The sequence below is a fragment of the Nipponia nippon genome, unplaced genomic scaffold (genome assembly GCF_047370975.1).
Source record: "Nipponia nippon isolate SJK-2023a ecotype South Korea unplaced genomic scaffold, ASM4737097v1 scaffold_1, whole genome shotgun sequence".
NCBI lineage: Eukaryota > Metazoa > Chordata > Aves > Pelecaniformes > Threskiornithidae > Nipponia > Nipponia nippon.
The window spans coordinates 84,143,450-84,165,936 of NW_028262290.1; the positions used below are offsets into that span (position 1 = coordinate 84,143,450).

Here is a 22,487-nt window from a genome sequence, read left to right on the forward strand (position 1 = left end):
TATGTCTCCAAGAGAAATGCTATCCACTAAAATATTCACACCGGTAAGAAGACATCAGGCTACGCTTAACATCTCTATGACTGTATTTCACAGGATAATTTACATATTTCAAGGACACCCATTCCATATCCAATAATCCTGACTAGGAGAACTAAAGTTACTTGAAACTCTGACACAGAAGAAATCCCAACCTATTAATTACATCAAAAATGACCTTGGCATTACAGATATATTCACTATCCTCTGTGACATTCAGATAAAGTTGATTGCACTGTATATCAAGCACCGTGATACTCTGAATTGCAGAGTCATAAATCTGAACCTGTTTATGTATTTACTGACTCATATGCTAGACAAAACCAAGTGCTTATTACTTCCAACACTGCTATGCATAAACACACTCTGATGAGAATGCATTTCTGATGGACTGCATCTAGTCAGTGACGAGCCCCTAAGGAGAAACAAAAGATTGCCAGAAATCACCCTGACTGCTATACAGGACCCAAAGGTCATTTTCTTGTGGACAGCACTTACCAGCATCTTATGCAGACAATATATTCCCTTATAAATGCTTCCAATCAGCAATAAAAGGTAGTATTTTATATGCAAGATTTGAAAGTCATTCTACAGAAAACAAAAAACCACAGAATTTTGTTCCAACAATATAAATGTATAGGTTGTTTTAAAATTTGTATTAAAACGTTATCAGTCCCCACTGAATTCTTCAAAAACAGAGGCAGAAGCACTCGGGAAAAGACAAGAACACGGCATACCACTGGTAGAACAGTTAAGAAGATATCAAAGGTAAAAGAAGACTATGACCTTACACAGACAGGTCAGACAGTACAAAGTTCTGAAAAGGTATAGCAGTGTCCAGGTGTTTATTTGTTGGAGGAGAATATTTTAATTATAGTTATTTTAAGATGGCACGTTTGCAATGGATGCTTCAGAGAAGGTAAGCAGCATCAATATATTCAACAGAAAACACACGTACAACAAATAATATTTGAAAGTTGCACACATCTGCATGGCTGAATTATTTCTTTATATCAACTTAAAATAGAGGGCCAAGAGGCAGAATAAAAATATAAATATTCTACTAGTCTCAAAATCTGTCTTTCCTGATATAATTTTTTATTGAAGCATCTGTCATGGTTTAACCCCAGCTGCCAACTAAGCACGACAAAGCCACTCGCTCACTCCCCACCAGCAGCACGGAGGAGAGAACTGGAAGAGAAAAAGTGAGAAAACTCGTGGGTTGAGGTAAAGTCACTTTAATAGGGAAAGCAAAAGCCACGCACGCAAGCAAAGCAAAGCAAGGAATTCATTCACTACTTCCCATCGGCAGGCAGGTGTTCAGCCATCCCCAGGAAAGCGGGGCTCCATCACGCGTAACGGTTACTTGGGAAGACAAACGCCATCATTCCAAATGCTCCCCCTTCCTTCTTCTTCCCCCAGCTTTATAAGCTGAGCATGATGTCATATGGTATGGAATAGCCCTTTGGTCAGTTGGGGTCAGCTGTTCCAGCTGTGTCCCCTCCCAACTTTTTGTGCACCCCCAGCCTACTCGCTGGCAGGGCAGCATGAGAAGCAGAAAAGGCCTTGACTCTGTGGAAGCACTGCTCAGCAATAACAAAAACATCCCTGTGTTATCAACACTGTTTCCAGCACAAATCCAAAATATAACCCCATACCAGCTACTATGAAGAAAATTAACTCTATCCCAGCCAAAACCAGCACACTTACCCATGTTAAATGAATATCATTGTGCTCCCTTTCTGATTCTCTTTAGCATGCAAAACAAAAGGAAGTCTTTCAGTGCAACTTTCTAGCTGAAGACCTAAAAATTGATAAGTTGGGAAATGTCACCACCTACAATAATATATGGACCAAGTATACAAAGGCTTTATTTAAGTTCTACTGAAATTAGTGGAGATACCTTCTGAGTCAGTAGAGCTCCATCAAGCACACAGCTATTGCACAGCTGTTGACACTAGATACATTATTAATTTGAGTAATTGTCTATTCGTAAAAGATTCACTATCAGGCCTAGATTATAAATCTTAAAGCAATAAACTCACAGGAGTTTCACGTGTGTATGTTCTGAGAGGTGTTGGTTTACATTCTTAAAGAGAAGACAGTGAGAATATCATGCCTACATTTCTGCCAGTTTAATGTTGAAAAGCAGGCTGTGGGAAGCAATAGCATCTTATGATGGCATTTAAGAAACATCTAAGATTAGAAAGAGTTCTTTGGTGTTCCAGCATACACCTTTATTTCTTTTAGCCTAATGCCACATAGTATCTTTGACAAACTGATTAAACTTCACCTTAAACTACAAACATTTTGTTTCCCTTATTATTCTAAAAACATAATCAAAGTAAGGACACAGAAGAGAGAAGCAACATAAGTGAATCAAATACAACCATGGCAAACAAATAATTGTGTACAATTAAAAAAAAATATATGAAAATATGAACATTTGCAGCAGATTTTGACCCATAGCCAGCTCTCCATATGCATGCATACACACACGTATGTGTGTATATATGCATATATACACACACACATAAACACACACACACAGAATATCTACATATAGTGGTAATGTGGAGGTATCCTCTTCTACCATCTGAAACAACCTGAATTCAGGAAGCAACCTGGTTTGTATCCCATATCCCCCATCTCAAATATAACCCATGCATCTGTTTTCTGGCTGTGCTCTGTTACCATTCATCTTAAAAAACAAAAGCTTTGGTTACATAAATTTGTATCTTTCCTCATGTAGGTATGAATATTTTGTCCTATGCTCTACTTCTTTCATTTGCCTGAAGCTCACCTGTCTTTTACTGTTGCTACATGCTACGTTGCTAGATGCTAGAGGTTGCTCTGTCTTTCCCTTTCTCTTACTATTGTGATCGTTCTTTTATTTCTTCCCCCTCCACGCTCAGTTATTCTCTTCCACATATGTGCTTGGGCAATGTTAAGGAATAATGCAATTTCTGCAGCCATTTACATTGAATTTTTCATTGTTTCCAGTCAATTGCCACTAATATATTTTCCTACTCTATCTTTAAAAACATTAAGAGGACTCCCTCTCTTTCTTCCTCTTGCCCTTCCTCTTTTACAGGCTCAAATGCAAATTCCCCTCCTTCCTTCTTTGGATTTGCCAGCTCTTACTGTTTACCTTTTTAAGGCTTTTGCCTAGGTCAGGCCTAACACTTCTAACAGTAGTAAATACAATCAGTAAATATTTCTCATGCCTTCAGCAATAATGCTTCTGCCTATTTGTATCACAGAAAACCTGTAATACAGTGTCTAAACTTTAAGCTACAACCAAACTGAGCACGATTAAAGTCACTTCTGGAAAGAGAGGACTTGCTGCTACTTGCTCAAGGGCAAAGCCCTGACACCTGCAGTTCAGAAATTACTGGGCTAATTAATCAAGACCATCTGCATATGCATGGTCACCAATGTTTCGGCAGTGCGAATATATAAAAATAATAAAAAACAAACAAACAAAACAACCAAGAAACTGTTACAGCACTGCTTGCTGGCTTGTAAGCCCTTCATAGCAGCCACACGGGCAGCAGAGATAACTCTTCCTCTGCTAGCTTGGATGAGGATTTTTTTTACTGACCAGCCTTGTTCTCTGGGTGTATACTAAACAGAAAACTCAGATCTGATCATTTCTGTAAGCAGGGAAATCCAAAGCTTAACTTAAAGTCAGAGTTTTACTGATTTTATTAAGCTCTGGTACAAGCTTATTTATATTTGTAGCAAACTATTAGAATCATAGAATCATTTAGCTTGGAAAAAACTCTTAAGATTAAGTCCAACCATTAACATAACACTCCCAGTTCTTGCAGCTTACTTTTTTCTGCATTATACACAAATTATACAAAAATAAAAACAACCAAACCATGTTCTTCTCTTCTTGCTGTACTTGTAAGATATAAGCCTGGCAACTGTTAGGTAATTTTGTTCCTTGCTGTACAGTAAATTGTAGCCTCCTCCAGCTGCTGAGTTGCCTGGTCCCTGCAGTGTGGATGATGATTCTCTGTTTGCTATTATATGTACAATGTAGGGAAGCATTGACAGGAATCTTAGGAAATGCAATTTCTTTTTCAACAAAGTTTATGGCATTTATTAGTGTGGCTGAAAACAGACAGAAATGGGATTTTGCCAGTGTTGAAAGAACTGTTGTAGGAAATCTCAGATGCCAACAATAACAAAAATACAGCAAACACGCATGAGGAGATAGACTGGGATTCTGGGCCACTTCAGAAATGTGATTATTACACCCGATTGGAAGAACTATTCATTCACTGGCCAATAACTTCACTCTTTCTTTACAACACCCACAAGGCAGTATCACACACATGTTCATACAAGCAACCCTGGAATGATAATGCAGCAGCAAGGCCCGGTTATTTCCCATGACGTTGTCATTAGTCAGCAGAAGAAGCTAAGTAAAAGCTTTAGCCTTCAGTGTTTCTTTTCAGTACAAGGAACATGGACCTTTCCCAAAACATGAAAAACAGCTTTCCTATGTATGTGTTGTTTCCTACTAATTGTGAACTTAGTAAAAAATACGTATGTAATATTATCTAAACACATATTTTTGAAAATAAGCCCAATGTGAGAAAAAGGATATGATGGGTTTAAAGTATCTCTGAAAGGAACGTCTGGGAGAATTTCTGTTCGCACATTACTTTAAACACTGGTAGTTCAGTTACTATGTTAAAATTTGCATATGCACACAGAACAATTCACTTAAATGAGGCTAAGTTTACTTTAAATACAGTCAAGTATTTAGAAGAGAACTGTATTGGAAGGTTTTCTTATCTTTATTCCCCCAGACTAGCCCTGATGTAAGCTTTGTAAGTCAAAACTGTAGCTAGAATATACTACGGGCTGATATATTTGTTTTCTCAGTGTGACACATCACAGCAGCTGAAATGGTGGATTAAATAAAGCTGAACTTCTAAGCCACATCACAGTTAAAGTGAAGTGGTTAAAGAAGCTGATGGAGTATGAGAGATTATTTTTATCAGAGGATAAAATCATGGAATGGTTTGGGTTGGAAGGGACCTTTAAAGGTCACCTAGTCCATCCCCCTTGCAATGCACAGGGACATCTTCGACTAGATCAGGTTGCTCAGAGCCCCATCCAACCTGACCTTGAATGTTTCCAGGGATGGGACATCTACCACCTCCCTGGGCAACCTGTTCCGGTGTTTCACCACCCTCACTGTAAAAAATTTCTTCCTTATATCTTGTCTGAATCTACCCTCCTTTAGTTTAAAACCATTGACCCTTGTCCTATCGCAACAGGCCCTGCTAAAAAGTCTGTCCCCATCTTTCTTATAAGCCCCCTTGAAGTGTTGAAAGATCTCAATAAGGTCTCCCCGGAGCCTTCTCTTCTCCAGGCTAAGCAACTCCAACTCTCTCAGCCTTTCCTCATAGGAAAGGGGTTCCATCCCCTCCGATCATTTTTGTGGCCCTCCTCTGGACCTGCTCCAACAGGTCCATGTCTCTCTTCTGCTGGGGACCCCAGAGCTAGATGCAGTACTCAGGTGGGATCTCACCAGAGCGGAGTAGAGGGGCAGAATCACCTCCCTTGACCTGCTGGCCACACTTCCTTTGATGAAGCCCAGGATACGGTTGGCCTTCTGGGCTGTGAACACACATTGTTGGCTTATGTCCAGCTTTTCATTCTGCAGTACCTCCAAGTCCTTCTCCACAGGCCTGGTATTGATACCAGGGATTGTCCCAACCCAGCTGCAGGACCTTGAACTTGGCCTTGTTGAACCTCATGAGGTTCACATGGGCCCACTTCTCAAGCTTGTCCAGGTCCCTCTGGATGGCATCCCGTCTTTCAGGTGTATCAGCTGCACCACTCAGCTTGGGGTCACTCAGCTTGGTTTTCTTCAGGCAAATAAATGTGATAGCCATTGTTTATCACTGTATCTCATATACAAATGTCTTCCTTTTCCATATATTGTATACATTTTACTAACCTTTCACCAAAGCATCATGGGCTAGTTTAAGTGTGTTGTTTTGGCAGACATTCTAGGTTTCTGCCTGATTTGATTTTTTTTACACCACCACCCCCCCCCCCCGCCCAGTTTATAATTGTAGTTTGGGGTTTTTTTTCCCCTTTGTTGAATATTTTCTTGTGAAGTTTTCATCATATCTACAAGGTCACTATGGCAGATGACCTAATTTGCATCTTCTCCCAACTAAATATTTTATTATAATCCTTTCTAATCACAGCAGAAGTCAAAGAAAGGAAACTGAAAAATTAGTAGGTTGAAACTACAATCCCTTAAACTAAACTCCTAACATCTTCAGTGGAAAGAAGAATTACTCTGTCATTTCTACACCTGCTTTCATCTGCTCTCTGGGGTTCTTCCTGCTGTGAATACCCTAAAGGCTATTTCTCCTCTGAGTATGTAGATCTCTTTTTAAGCTGCCATCTTAAACACTTAACATTCTGTGCACTTGAGTGCACTTATCATTTGCTTTTTGCTGCAGCTATAAATAACTTTAAGAGAATGTCAGTGTCTAGATGCCTTATACGCACATACGCAATGGGATCAGCAGGTTTTACAAAACATTTATCAACATAATGTTTGGAGTTTTCACTCTGGTTTCCTTTGGAAAAACAAGTGCTGCTACAAATGGTTTTCTCTAGACAAAGTGGTATTTAATTATTCAAATTACTTTAGGCTATAATAGTTGTAGTAAGCGTTGTTCATTTTATTAAATTAATGTTGAATGCTGTTAACATCTTAAATAGAGATATTTTAATTCACTGCTTAGACAAAGATTTGTGAGTAAATATAACAAAGTAAACAAGCAGATATGGTTAATTTATTAAAACCAAGTAAAAATATACATAGCTTGCTAAACTGAGAGTTTTACTTGAAGCTAAATAATTCTGTTGTAGTCCAGACTACACATTGTGTAATGTAATCAGATGTTAATGATTAACATATTAAAAAAAAAGAGACTTGCTATTGTTTCTATTAGCTTCAAATCTATGAAATGTAAAAATCCAGAACATCTTGCCTGCTGTGGAGCAACTGAACACAGAATCATTTGCAAGACGCTTTCAGAACAACCATTTTCTGTAGGGGAGAGGAGGGACGAATCAGTTCAGAACGTATATATGCTGCAATTAGGAGAAGGAAACACATCTGAAAATTAAGTCAGAAATCCTTGGTTCTACATCCTGCCTAAAATGGAATTGCTATGCACCTGAAATTACATTCCTCCTACCTCTCGAGATACCATACACTATTCTCCAAAATTAAAAAAATAAGCATGTTTTTCAATACTGAAGTTGAAATAAGGTTATGGAAAGCCCTGTCTTAAAGCAAATAATGCATTCCCTAAATTACTCTAACTTACATCAGTACAAGATTTTACTATCTTTACTCAGATGGTAGTACCTTATACCTAGGGACCTCACTTCTCAAGTCAACCAACCTCTGCTGAGTCTCTGTAACAGACCCAAAAAACGTAACCATTTTAATCAAATGTTCTGCCCAGTGGAATATTTGCAGATGATTCTATAATCCAAAATAAAACCAGTCTGTGGATTGAAAGGGGCTTTCAAAAAATGCTTCCCACAGATTACCTTCGTTTACACGATAAAGTAATCTCCTCCTGGCAGGAACCAAGCTCTTTTGGAATCTCAGTATTGCTACTTGATGGTTTTGCAAAGAATACAAGACCTGAAGAAGCAATGAGATTTCCATTTTCCCAAAAGATTACATTCTCACCAGCATAAAGAAGAGTGAAGATCAATAATATTGAATATATACGAAAATAGCTGACACTGCCTCCTCTTCCCAAAGGAATAAATGAGTATTATATTTTCAGGTTTTTTTCTCGAGACTTCAATCCATCAAACAGAGGTTTACAGCTTTCAGTATCTAATCTTTTGAATAACAATAATAAATATATTTAAATATATATTTAAATATTGCAACAGCCCAAGTTGAACAAGTTCTAAAATACAGAAGAGCTAAATAGCAAAAATCATGTTGAAAAGTATTATTTCCTTCTATTACACTGATGTTAATAATAAAATCTTGTAATAATGCTTTCAGTAATTCTGTTATTCAAATAGTATAGCTTTGACCTCAGTAATAATCCAATAATAAATTTCAGTTAATCATCCTAGCTATACTTTTCATGTAGTTTAAAGTATAGGGACACTAGTTCTACTCATATTTAAAAAGAAAAAATATTCTGTACTCATTCAAACACTGTAGTAAGTTTCCATCATTTTTCTTTTACTTAAGGTTTTTAAGACCACCTATTGATTACTTCACTTGACCAGAATTGCTAAGTAGATTTAATATCTATATTTATTTCAAATTATACATTAATGTGTAGCTGATAAGAAAAATGTGATTCAAGATCAAGTATCTAGAACAGATTACCCTGGAATCGTTTTCTGATTTTATCAACAGACACAACAGTATTGTGAAATAAATGAGAATGATAAAAGTCTCTCCCATAAGAAGCAACAGAGAAACAGACTGCAATGAAGCAAACCAATGGTGACATTCTGCAAATGTACCCCAGTGAGCAAGGTCCTCTGCAGTAATATGATGATACAGATAAGCATTATAGGATCTGATTGTAAAGCAGTCTTTCAACAGAAAAAAAAAAAAAAAAATCTGGGGAACCTATGAATCTCACTTTCATTTATTAACTCTGTGAAAATTTGGGCACAAACAGTAACATTAATTTTATGTAATAATTCATCTTCTCTTAGTTAATAATACATTTACTTCTTTTTGTTCTTATTTAAAATTCCCACATAAGAATTTTAAAAAGAAATTGTAAAAAACCTTGTTAATACCATATGCAACAAAACAAAAAAGTTTGTTTTATCTTCATGAAGACATTTTATGCAGATAAGAAAAATGGTATTATTTCTCAAAGTTAGACTTCCTTAGAAGATGACTACTAGTAGCATATCCTCTCAATCACTGGCACAAAAGTTGCAGATACATGAAATTTTAGCCTGGGAAGTCTGCCCTCAGCAAACACATTTAATGCATGGACATGGTCTTCTGCATGCTTACACTCATAGCCATCTGCTATGTGGGCACTGTTCCCATTCACGAGTTGACTGGAAATTTTCCTTAGAGTATTCATGGAAAGCAACAGGAACAAGAAGCCAAGGCTTTCCCCTTCTACCAGAATCCCTTTTTTTTTTTTTTGCTGTTTATAAACCACTGACACAAATACTTCAGTCAGCACACTGGGAAAGGATGTTTCAGAAAGCAATATCTGAAAAGTAGAAAAACATGCAACGAGAAATAAAAGTCCTGCTACCAGTAAGTTTTGTTGTAGTGAGCACTGCAGGAAATAACAATAACCACTTTTGGTGAGAAGAGATATAAATAAGAAAGTATCAATATGATAGGGCATTCTGCAAGTAAAATCCTGTGGCAGAAAATAGCATTGGAAAATAAACTTTATTCTAGAGACGAGAGATATTCTCCACTGATACATCTGAGTATCAGTGTTTCCATAAATTAATTTGCTATTCTGAATTCCTTCATACCTGTGTAATCAACCTCAGACCAGCAAACAGATTCCCAAACATTTTGGAAATGCAGGGTCTCAAAATAAACTGAGTTAAACTATGACTGAGGAAACCAAAATAAGCAGGAACCTGATTGTGGACTTTTTGGTTACAATGTCCATGAACTAATAGCTCTGAATTCACCACTGAAGTACATGGAAGGAAATTAGAGTTTCAGTGAGTATATGGTAAAAAAAATGAAGTTTGCGGGGTGAGCAGTGTACCTGTCTTCCTTACATACAAAATTTCTATTTTCATCAAGGTGGACTGTTTGATTCTGCAAGAGTATGATGTTGACAAAAATCCTGAACTATTTCCACTGTCTCTGTCTTGGCATCTTCCAGACAAAAACAGGCAATGAACTGAATTAGTGTAACTGTGATTAACTTATGAGGAGGGAAAGAAAACCTGAGCGTTCTCTTTTTGGAAAGAATACAAACTACCTCTTGATAACGGACATGTATATAACTGAAGGAAAACTAAATTATAAGGTCATAATGCTGGCTAGGAAAAGACATGAATAAACCCACTGAAAGGGTTTTGGGGGAATCTGCTCTCCAACCATTATCTGCTGACACACCTTTTTCATGACCTAAAAATTCATACTGCCGTTCAATACAGTTCCTACTTCATTGCATTTTATATTCAAAAGCCAAGCAACTTAATTCTCAGAGTGCTGAGGAAGAAAGCATTACTAATGTTAATACAGTGACAGCTTATATAAATCACTTTCTGCTTCTGGGAGTCAAAACAGGGGCTCGTCAGTGCTGGAGCACGTCAGTATTTACCAAATGACTCTACACCGCGCAGCACTTCATAAAGTGAACTACATCCATACAAATGCAAAACGAAAGGCTATCATTCTGATTTAGTACAGCTTTACTCTGGTTTGCTTTGGAATAAATGTCCAAACAAGAGTAAGGTAGTATAGATTCCAGTCTTTAAAATTCATGTTTGCATTTTGACTAGTAGCAAAAATGGAAGCGTATAGAATCATTTCATACAGAGCAAGGACATGCAACCAGGGCGAGCTGCTTGCCTTACATGGCTTACAGAGGAAAACTAAAAGGACCACTGACTTTACAGGGTAATCTTTTTAAAATAATATATAATAAATAATGTCAAAGAACCAAGTACTCACATTTGTGACTATCTCAAGTCCTACTGCTCAGGGTCAACATATTACCATAGAGTATCTCTTAAAGCATACTACTAGGAGCAGTGGAAAAAAGCAATTCTAACATGCATTTGGGAGAAACTAAGTATAGAGGGCTAATGAAAATATACTAAGTTTGAAATTAGGTCACAGCCTTAAAGCTGTATGTTGCCTTCAAAAGGCAATCTCTGCAGAGAAAAAGAATGTGGACTCTGAAGAAAAGCAGATATCCAATGAGTTGTCCAAGAGTGCTCTAGTTGGGAAATCTTCACACACAAGTGCTTGTACATGCAATTGAGTCTCTCTTTTAGCAAATCTCATCCTTTTTAAAAATATTTTGCATGAGGTATAAATCTGTAAGTAAAAAGAATATCATCATAATGAAATAATCCTGGTACTTCTGTCCATTTGTTCTCTGTCCCATAACTAAAACATCACTGTCTGAGAACCAGAGCACTTCATATTCAAAATCAGAAAAGTGAATACACTAGACATATGTGGTAATTACTGTTCACCGCACAAAGGCAGATTATTTCTTCAAATCTGCAGACAGTAGTTAAACTTTGGATGGTGCCAATTTACTTTATGAAAGCATAACATCTTTAATATGTATATGTATATGACTAAATATAATTATTTTATTTTCACAATGTTTAGACAAGGTTAAGCACGTATCATAATAAGTATTCTGAAACAAAATCTCAAAAATGTTTTCAGCAATTATCATAACTAGGTACACTTTAGGAGTCCATCAAGGGATACTTAATTGTTTTTAAATAATGAGTTAATCAAAGTCTGCACATAATTAATAATGAACAAAATCTCAGCTGTTTCCCATTAGTCTGCATTGTCCTTATCTTTATCATCTGGTTATGCAAAAAAGGCATGGAAAACCTTAGAAAGGTACAGAATTTTACAATGATTCCTTGTGCTATGTACTCCTTTAGAAGCAATAAGCAGTGCAAAAAAAGCCAGAAAAGTCTCACTCACTCACTCTTTCTGCTCAACTCCGACCAAAAAGTAGGAGAATATTAAAATAAGATCAAAGCACAGTTTAATCAATTAACTAAGCACATCCACCAGACCAAGTTGCACAGACAAAAGTAGAAGCCACCCCTTATATTTTTAAGATGTGATGGTGGTAATGGGATACTCCCTGTTCAATAGTAGGTCCATGATTTGAGCACTCAGTTAAAATGATAGCAACCTGGCTCAGTTCCATTCTTCTCAGCTGACGACTCCTGATGTCCCAAGAAACCCAGCCCTGGATCAGCAGTTGCACCTTGTGGCGGGAGGGAAAATCATGGCCCCTCTTTGCCTGAAATTCTGTTAAATTCTGCCGAGAACACAAAGACTCACAGGGCCAGAGAGAGCATGAAACTGTGAGGACGAAATGAAAAATATACTGACTTATAGTCTGGAGTAATAAACAGAATTTCATCTTTCTGTGAATATTTCAAAAATTTGTTTCCCAGGTTATTAGGGGAAAGTGGGAGCAAAAGGGACAGATATTCCTTAGAATCTTAAAAAAACTACAGTAACAGATTTTGTACCTTATTCACCTACTTCGCTGCTCTATTTTTCTAACTGCTGTAATTTTTCTGTGATTGTTGAAATTTTTAGAGTCCTTGTGTGGACTTCTGGGGCACACAAAAAGGATAGACTTATTTTAACCTGATTTCAGACACGCTTACCTGAGATTTGTATACACACACACATAAAACCCAAAACACCGCACACCACAAAAAGTGCAGAAAAAGCCCTCATATTCTTCTCTTGAATATGCATTCTTACAGGAGCATTCATTTGTTAATCTCACAGGAGAAAACAACAAACAAAAAAACCCAAAAAAACCCCAAACCAACAGGAATCTGCCTGCTGCCCTCTTGCTGAAAAGACACTATAGCTGTCATCCTTTAATAAGCACCAGATTCCTGCTAATCCATTTCTAACAATTGTTTAAAAATATACGGGATTCTTCACAGTCCTGTAGGAATACACAGTTGTAGACAGATTTTTTGTCAGTAAAAGCAGAAGGAATTTTTTAAATAATCAAAGGCAAACTTCGTCTGAAATGCATCATTCTCCCACTCCCAACGCACATTACAAATCAATATTCATTCTGTGTGTTTTTCCCGGCATATCCTCCACACAGTGTTCAAACAGCTTTTAATGAATCCTGCACTCTACACTTATTCACTATGGCTTTCTTTGTATGTCCAGAAGGGGCTACAAGAAAGAAAATTACAGCAGACAAAAATATAAGGTGTGCTAGGATGAGATAAGTTACTTTCAGATAAGTAATTTCAATTATTACTAAGTCTGTGGCAGTGCTGATCTGTAGGCTTCAAAGAGTACTTGTAAGAGCAAAGACAATGTTTTTCCCACTGTCAGCAATTGTAGTTGTGCAGGAATTAGCTGATATGAACCACCATATAGATGAAAATACCATTTATATTGGGAGTGCAAAAGAAAATGAGATGATCTGTTACCTAAATTAGTTGAATTAAATTTTCATCGGCCTCACTGAATATTAATCACTCACACAGTTTGTCTTCATATTGCAACCAAAATCTTCTCCAGTTCTCATAGCATGTCTACGTCAAATCCCTTTCCTTTTACATCTATTTAGAATTGTATAACCTGAATCAGGATATTTAATTTTAAACACACAAGTCATTCCAAAGGAAAAAGAAATTATATGCCAACAGTAACACTATACTGTAGTATTTATCATTGTAATTTACCATTCAAGCACTCCTTTCACAGTTAAACTCCAAGCATAAAAGCGTCTTCCTAAATACAAAGCTTTTATTTTTTCTGCTTAATTAAAAATAAACAAACAACACTAAACAAACAAGCCAACCCTTAATCTAAACAGCTTGTTCTTAGTGGTTAAATCTAAAGTTTGCAATACCTGAATCGTGCACCTTACAACTGGGAAATTCGATGGCATTTACATTTTTTTTTTTAGTAATTTACAAATGGTGAAAGAAAATTTCACTGTGCAATTTTTTATTTCTATGGGTTTATAACCAGTAGAAACTAGTACCTTTTAGTATAGTCCTTTTATAAAATGGTTATTTGGCAAAATTCAAAATTGTACATAATTATTTCTCAACGTGATTCTTAGGAAAGTGGTAAAACTTCATAGACTGCAGACATAAGAGATGCTCTCTACCACTCCTGGCAGAATAGATGATATCTCAAGAGCAGAGCATTGGCCCAAATGCTGATCAGAAATTATGCTCTGTTACGAACACTTTTTTTAACAGACTGAAAAAGAGGTTAGCTGGGTGTATTTCTTCAAAGCTGAAATACATTTCTATGAACTACTTTCCTTCATAAGCTCATTTGCTGAATAAATTTTGTAAAATCAACTGATCAAGTTTGGAATGTACCCGGTTCTTCCAGAGTATCATCAGAAAGTAACATAACAGAAAATCTCCTCTGCCTGCACCACTTTAAAGCTAACTGGTTTTCCAGTCAGGGTAGGAATTAATTGTCTTCTATCACTTATATATTTAAATGTTGTATACTTATGCTTTCCTAATCTTTAATCACAAATTAGTCAATTAAGTCTTAGCACATCATGTTTCTTTAAAGCTCCTACATTCTTTATGATACATACTCATTTCTAGATATATGCCTCTTCACCTCATTTGTTTTCAGATAAAACAAGGTGCCAGTTTCTAATCTAGCTCTCTGTTACGCTCCTGCAACAAACTTAATTGAAAACCCAGGTTACAAGTGCTTCCACCTATTTGCAATTCACACATTTTTTTTAGTGCATCTTGCATTTTAGACTTTACTTTTCTTCAGGACGCAGCAAAGCTGCTGGGTTACATTTCAGTTCATGTCAGTACATCCTAGCGAATCTTAAACAGTCCTGAATCAGATGACAACCATTCCCTGTCACAGACAAGTCTCTAAACCATAAAGCCAATATAGCTGTGCCTGGACCGACTCATCCTTCCTGTTCAGGGGACGTCCTTCAAACAAAGATGATACAACTTTTCTTACAACCATAACAACTCTCCTGGTGTTATCAGAAACCAACACCATAGAAATGTGTCTTCATTTCCTCCATGGGCCAATTTGCCTTCAAATCAAAATGATTGAATGCTGGCCAACAGCTACTTTTCCTTTATGCTCAGAAGCTTCAAGTTCTGCTGTAGTACAGCTAATGGTTTACTCTCTCATATTTTAGTATAATGTGTTACTATTTGTCAGTATAATCTTTTGCTTATATGCAAGAGTGCTTTCACTAACACAGCAAATATTTGTGAGGGATGGATTTTTTTTTTTTTTTCCTAAGAGCACAGATGATGGGTATTTACTGAGCATGTACAACCCACTCTCAGTTCACTGGATAGTAGCAGGCCCATAGAATTCAGTCCTAAATCTCAAAATGTCAATAGAAATTTTAACACCAACTCAGATAGAAGTAGTTTTGTTCCTTTCATAACTAGTAATCCAAGGTCCCAAAATCAATTTTTCTTCTTTTCTTCTAAGTAAAAAAAGAAAATATGAACCAATAATAAAATAGTAGTATCAAAGAGATGCTGAAAAACTGTTGCTGAATGTTCATAAAACCATAAATGAAAATGAAACTGCTAAGACAATATGAAAACTTACACTGATTATTTATCATTTGCTTCATAACTTAAAGAATCCACTACTTGCTTAAACATATTTTCAGAATGCATAGCATGCCATAATAAAAGTGATCAAGGTCCGATTTGTTCAGTAACAAATATGTGAAAGAAAGTCAGATAAATCTTTTCACAGCAAAGCATGTCTCCTGCTGACATAAAAGGGAGCTGCACACATATAGCTCTTCAAAGGCTCTGAAAATGTACATCACTGTAATAGTCCTCAAAAAGATAATTAATTTGTGAGTGTCATCTGATGAGTCCTTTATAAATGCCTTTATTCCACCTCTCCGTGTTACACTTTCTCCTAGACAATGATACCGTGCACAGTGTCATACCACTCAAACAGCAATGTCTTTAGCTGTGGCTCACGGACATCACTCACTCTTGCTTTTTTTAGGACACCAGATAACCTGGCTTTGTTCCCTGTAAGAGATTTTTTGCTTTTATGTTAATATGATTGTCCTGGTTTCAGCTGGGATAGAGTAAATTTTCTTCTTAGTAGCTGGTATAGTGCTGTGTTTTGGATTTAGTGTGAGAATAATGTTGATAACACACTGATGTTTTAGTTGTTGCTAAGTAGTGCTTACGCCAGTCAAGGACTTTTCAGCTTCCCACGCTCTGCCCGGTGCACTGGAAACTGGGAGGGGGCACAGCCAGGGGGGCTGACCCAGCCTGGCCAAAGGGCTATGCCATACTGTATGACGTCATGCTCAGTATATAAACTGGGGGAAGAAGAAGAAAGGGAGGGACGTTCAGAGTGATGGCATTTGTCTTCCCAAGGAACCGTTACGCGTGATGGAGCCCTGCTTTCCTGGAGATGGCTGAACACCTGCCTGCCCATGGGAAGTAGTGAATGAATTCCTTGTTTTGCTTTGCTTATGTGCGTGGCTTTTGCTTTACCTATTAAACTGTCTTTATCTCAACCCACGAGTTTTCTGACTTTTACTCTTCCAATTCTCTGCTCCATCCCACCAGGGGGAGTGAGCGAGTGGCTGTGTGTTGCTTAGTTGCTGGCTGGGGTTAAACCACGACAATGATAAAAGAAAATACAGAAGCAAACCAAAATTTTTCAACAGTTAAGTGTTGAAAAAAATTCATGACATTCAATGACATTGAAAAAACAGCTGTATCATTCTCATGCTTAAAATATCCTTCTCCTCTAAATCAGTAGTACATACCTGACACAATGCACGCTGCAGTTAGATGTAGTACCAACAAAAAAACACTCATATGATTTATGTTAACTTTCTCAGGCTATAAGCAGGTGTATGAATATATTGCCTTCTTGTATATATTTGAAGACAGGGTACAAGTAATCATTTCGCCTAACCTTTTGAATGGCACAGATGTGCACTCTCATGTAGTAATTTCTGCACCTATAAATTTCACTAACTTGTTATGAAACCAGAAAAAATATTTTAACTTATATATATATTCAGACTGCTTTTAAAGGCTTAGAGGGATATAAAATCCCAAACATCCCAAATTAGCAAATTTCTACAGCTACTCTCACCCTGGGTTAGATAGCTTATCTGATAAAAAAAAAAAATTCTTTCTTTGATTTCTAATACTTGATTCCTCTTTTATTTTTCACGGAGTTTAAGACTAATTTTGCTTTCAAATTTGGGTTAGATATTACCTTCTTCTATGAGAGGTCATTGAATTAAACATTTGAATTTCACCATCCTTCCCACCAATTCAGTCTGTTCAATCAAGATCTATTTTTGTTAAGTTTACATTAATAGAAGAGCACTAAAAATGAAGACATAATTCTCACTCTGTTATTTTATAAGTTAAACAGTAATGAATAACATGACCAAGCTGAGCTATCAAATTCTAAAATAAAGAATCTTGGCACTTGTTCCCTACAGAGAAATACATCTTTATTTTTGGTATTGCTGAGTGGTGAATTTAGATTATATTATTGGACTGACTCATTAGAGAAGTTTTCCAACACTAATAATTTCTATTTCACCAAATAGCACATAAATAAATAAGCATTGCTAGTTTTCACAAACTGTGATGGTTTAAGAACAGAAGAATATTTTCTAAACAGATCCAAATACATATTTTTGAGAACAGTTCAAATATTGCAACTCAGACTGAGGTAACTGTCAAATAACTAGTCATTTTTTTATTTTTTGCTGAAAATTAAAATAACATTTATATATTCTGGGGGAAAAAAAAAAACCAAAAACAACAAAATCACTATGTTTTGATGAGAAGTGACCTAGACCTTGTATCAATTCTCTAATCTCCGCCAGCATAATTTTTAAAAGGTTAAGTCTTTTTTCTGAGCAGAATCTGTAAGTACCATTCAAATGTTACAGCTAGCTTCCCCTCATTTTGTGGTTTTGCAGGTTTTTTTTTTCTTATAATTTCCCTACTTCAAATCTTAAACTTCTTGCTTGCCCATCAGCCCAGTTTTCTTCTTTAGATTTAGAAACAAAGCAAAAGAATAAGAATGAAAAAAATTATTATGCCAGACAACGGGTACAACAAGACCATAAGAGCAGCTGCTTTACGTAAGTGGCTTACAATTTTCCTAAAGGAATTAAAAAAAACTAAAGACGATATTGGTATGAAGAACAAAGTCTGTAAAATCGTAAGAAAAATGACACAATCTGAAAATCAAACAGGTGGATAATAATAGAACCTAGCTGTTCAGGTACCATTTAACCAGATTTACAAACTTTAGTAATTGATTGCCAAATACAATTCTTGACCACTTCTATCAGGCTAATGGAGCAATATATTTGTTACAGACCATCCACTGAATTCTTATTCGTACTTATGCTTCACAGTCTGGGAGTAATACAGGTCACTGAACAGCACTGTGATAGATGCTGAACAGACGTACTAAGAACATGTTCCTTTTTTTGCTAAAGCACTTATAAATGCTGACTTAAATGTGTTACAGTCTTTAAAGGAGCACCAGACATTAGAGAGAAATGCTTTTATAGAAAAGAAAGGGAAAATAATTATAGTAATTATAAAAATTGTTATTAACCTAAGACAACCTAAACACTTCATTGGAAGTGAATGAAAAATATGAAAATATGAGAAGCTACTTACTAGTTGATGACTAACCCGGAGCTTAGAAATATGTTTTCTGTCAGTCCTGCAAGTCTCCACTGAAGATATCAGAAGCCTGACAAATTCAGCAGCTTTCACTGAAACAGAACAACAAACTTTTGAGTATGTTCAGATAATAATGTTTTTCTTTGCATAATATTTAAGTAAACAGAGAACAGCATAGGCATTGGACTGTCCCTTGCAATGGAATATGCAGACGTTAAGATGTTTATCCTGGCCAATATATAAAGTCAGTACTACAGTAATGTATGAATTTTTATTTTTAAGCAGCTGTTCAAAGTTGGAACTCTAATTGCAAAAATTAAATGTACAGCAATGGTATTTCCAAGGCTTGTAACTAGCTTGGGAATAATTCATGATTTCATATCTCATGCTAAATTTAGGAAAATTAGCTAATTTGAAAACCTTTTGATTTTACAACAATGGTGGCTTACTGCCATAGAGAAATAAGGAAGTATTGATTCTGAAAGGAACTATTCAGAACACATGAAAAATACTCAAACAGCAAAAATAATCTAGTCCTGATCTTGCACAAATTTGGAACTAAATCTGTCTTAGAGAATACTTCATTTATATACATTAATTACTTACCAGCCATTTTCAATATGCAATATATTGACACAATCTCATGAAATGTTTTGATTTTTTCATAGCTATCGTCACCTAATTAATCTCACAGTTAATGATCCTAATAAACATAAGTCAACCAATAAAAAGTTCAATAAAGACATATTAGACCCCTAAGAAATATTTTTTGCATTATTCCTGTAAGCACCCTATCAGAAAATCCAATGACACATATGCAGACTCCTAATTAATCTGAAACCATAATCAGAATTTACGTATACCACGTGAAAACGGCAAATAATCTTACCTATTTGATATTATCTTTATACTTGACCAGCTTTAGTGTCTATAGATCTATGACACTGGAAGAGTATGCCATATATGGAAGACTAATGAGTTAAAAAACTCATTAAAATGTGAGACAAAAAATGCAAGAAAGAACATCACTCAGTGTGCTGTAAATTCTACCAGTAAAATATAGTTGTATTTGAACTTCATTTACAAAGAAGCTTTGTTAACTTAAGGCACTGTTCACTTCAGACTACTCATTAATCATTCATGATAAGAAACATGAAAATCACAAGCAAGCCTAGACCACTGTTCCATACTCAGATGTTTTTTTTTTTCTCTACAAGATGATATCTCCCAAGTCAAGAAGCCTTCTTGCTTTTGACAGGGAAGTCCTCAAAGTCCTTGAACAAGTGTTTGGGTCAAGGTATTAGCAGGAGTTGCAGAAATGTCTCCACAATTATATCATTTTTACCGCTCCCTGTTTGCCTCCTTGTAATACAACTAGTAAGTATCAAGAGATCTCTGGTCACCCCAGAGGAACTAAAAACAGTAACAGCTAGATTTTACTGAACACAGTAACAATAAAAACAGCACTACACATGTTGCGCAGTGTAAGTCAATTACAGATAAAGTATCAACTGCCCTAGAACCAGGCTGCTGATACTTGGTTAGCATCTGGGATGTGTCATCAATGACCTGACTTTTTGCGCATAAGCCTGTAACACTCTTCCATACAACAGAAATAGTTTTGTTGAGTGTACCCTTTAAAAATATTATAAGGTTCACAGTCCTACCTGTTCTGTTTTCACATGATTCTTCAGAATCAGGAAATTTCTTCATTGCTAAATTCTCTGGTTTCATCTTTGCTAACTTTTTCTGGGTCACTTCCGCTGATCACGCCCTTAACAATTCTCCTGCAGTCACAGAGCAAGAGAACAGATTTCCTTCCAGTATCCCACTGGGATAATTGGCCTCTGGCTAGTCTTAGAGAAACTGTCATTGATAGCTTTATGAATTACACTTTGAGTAGGAATGACAGCAGTGTTGTTCTTTGTATGCGTGATCCTGATGTGTTTCTTCCTAGTATTAAGGTTCCGGTTTCAGAGCTTGTTTCCTCTAAGCTACAGGATTCACATTCAGTGGAACACAAAACAATACATTAAGCCATTATATTTTTTTAATTATTTATTTCTGTTGATGTATTTTCTTAAGAGATCAAATTTGCCCAGGATTTTCTCTTACTCCTATACACTATTTCTTGGAAATCCAAGATCCAATTTTTCTTCTCGATGCAATGTGTAATTAATTGCCTTATATTAGACTGGTTTTGATCTGTGAGAGCCTGAATTTTTCTGGGCTTGCAAGTGTTCAGCTCAACAGCACAAAAAATAAGCCAAACATGGGTAATAGGTTCTAACAAGTATTGTAATAGAGAAAAGTTGTCAGTACATGAGAAATTACAGAGTTTTGGTTGAAAGGGCAAATGGACATTAGTGGTCAGCCACTTCTTTTGGACAGGCCTTCAGAGCCAGGAAATGTTGTGGGTGAGATTGGCTAAATACAGGTATCTAATGACATCCAAATGGAACAGTCGGACATAAAACTGGATTCTACAGTAGATCTTCTGAAGCAGTCTTCTGGCCATGGGTAAATATCACAGGGCATCTAACATGATATTAAGGCTGCTAAATCCCACTCAACTACGCTGTGATGTTTTCAACCTAGATTTGTGTACAGGCAGCTAAAACATGAAAAACTTTCATTAGCATGCATCAGTTGAGATCAGTCCGAGTATCCTAAGAATAGTGAGATGAAATCACTAGAAAACAATCTGTCCTCTTCAGGGGATGGCTCTAGAAGGTGGAGTATCACCAGACTGTCTAAAGGGGATTTAGAAATGGCAGTGAAATGCTTGAACAAAAGAGCTTCCTGGAAAAAAAACCCAAGGGATATCAGCATAGCAAGCTTGCTTTCCCAGATTGATCTCCCCTTCCTCGCTCAACTGAGTAATATGCGCAGCCCTACAGCCAGGTCTGCACTCTGCCTGTCCATCCTCCCACCCTGGTGAAGAATACAGATCTCCAACTTTAGGGTAAGCCGCACTTGCCCTTTAGAGAATATGGCACTCAACAAGATTATCTTAGATATATCAGAGTTCAATAAAATGTACAAAACAACTGATGGCCTGAGAGGATGTATGCAATCACAGACTTTGTAACTACTCCCTTTTCGTTTGCTTTGAAGTAATACATATTTGAAGATTTTTTTGCTCCTGGAGTTCTTAATCTTAAAGGTAGTACCTAACTCTGGAGAAGACAGCTTAATTACAGTGAACTCACATTCCAGGATTGTTTAACATTATTCATGAGGTAACTGAGATCAATAGTACAGGACACACAATAGATTTTTTTTGTTCTGCAAAAAACCTACCAGACATTCAAAGAAAAATACCTCCAATCTTACTTCTCACAAGCAAAGTAAGTCTTGTCATCTTGCACACTTACTCATCAAGCAAGGCAATGTGATGTATTCCAAAATTGCTAGTAAGCCAAGGTCAGAAGCAAGTGAAACTATTCATGGAAGCAAATTCCAATTATACATTTCTGTCTGTAAGCTTTATTTACCTTTAGTGAGTTTCACCTCTAACCATGTGGCCCTGTAATGCAGTGTTGCCGTTGCTATTAACAGGCCATAACCTCTCCATAGAGGCTGTGCAGTCTCCATCCCTAGAAGTTTTCAAGACCCAACTCTTGAAAGACAAAATCCTCAGCCATCTGCTGTCGACCAAGTGATCTGAGAAGCAGGTTGGACTATGCAACCTCCAAATCCCATTGGTATTAATACAAATAAAATGTACACATAGACCAGACCACATATTGTCTCATCTTTGTCCTTATTTCCTTATTAGGGATAATAATAAAAACATAAATATATTCCTTTTTCTTGTTTTATGAAACATTATGGCTAAATTCTTGATTCCATAAATCTGGATGCAAAACTCCTAGTGACTTCCATTTGGAGAGTTTTTATCCTGTATGTATTAGACAAAGTCTAGTGGTTACCAAGCACAAGTGGAAGTCAGGACTCCTGAGTTTTGATCACAT

General features: G+C 36.5%; 1 protein-coding gene across 5 annotated transcripts in view; it reads right to left on the reverse strand.

Annotated features, from left to right (window-relative positions):
• Nucleotides 1–22,487, reverse strand: part of CDH18 (cadherin 18) — a 565,378-nt gene that overhangs the window by 414,772 nt on the left and 128,119 nt on the right. For all 5 annotated transcript variants that reach the window (XM_087761202.1, XM_087761183.1, XM_009469019.2 and 2 more), the window contains one exon: nucleotides 18,505–18,602. The gene's annotated coding sequence lies outside the window, so the exon portion shown is untranslated. The remainder of the gene's footprint in view (nucleotides 1–18,504; nucleotides 18,603–22,487) is intronic.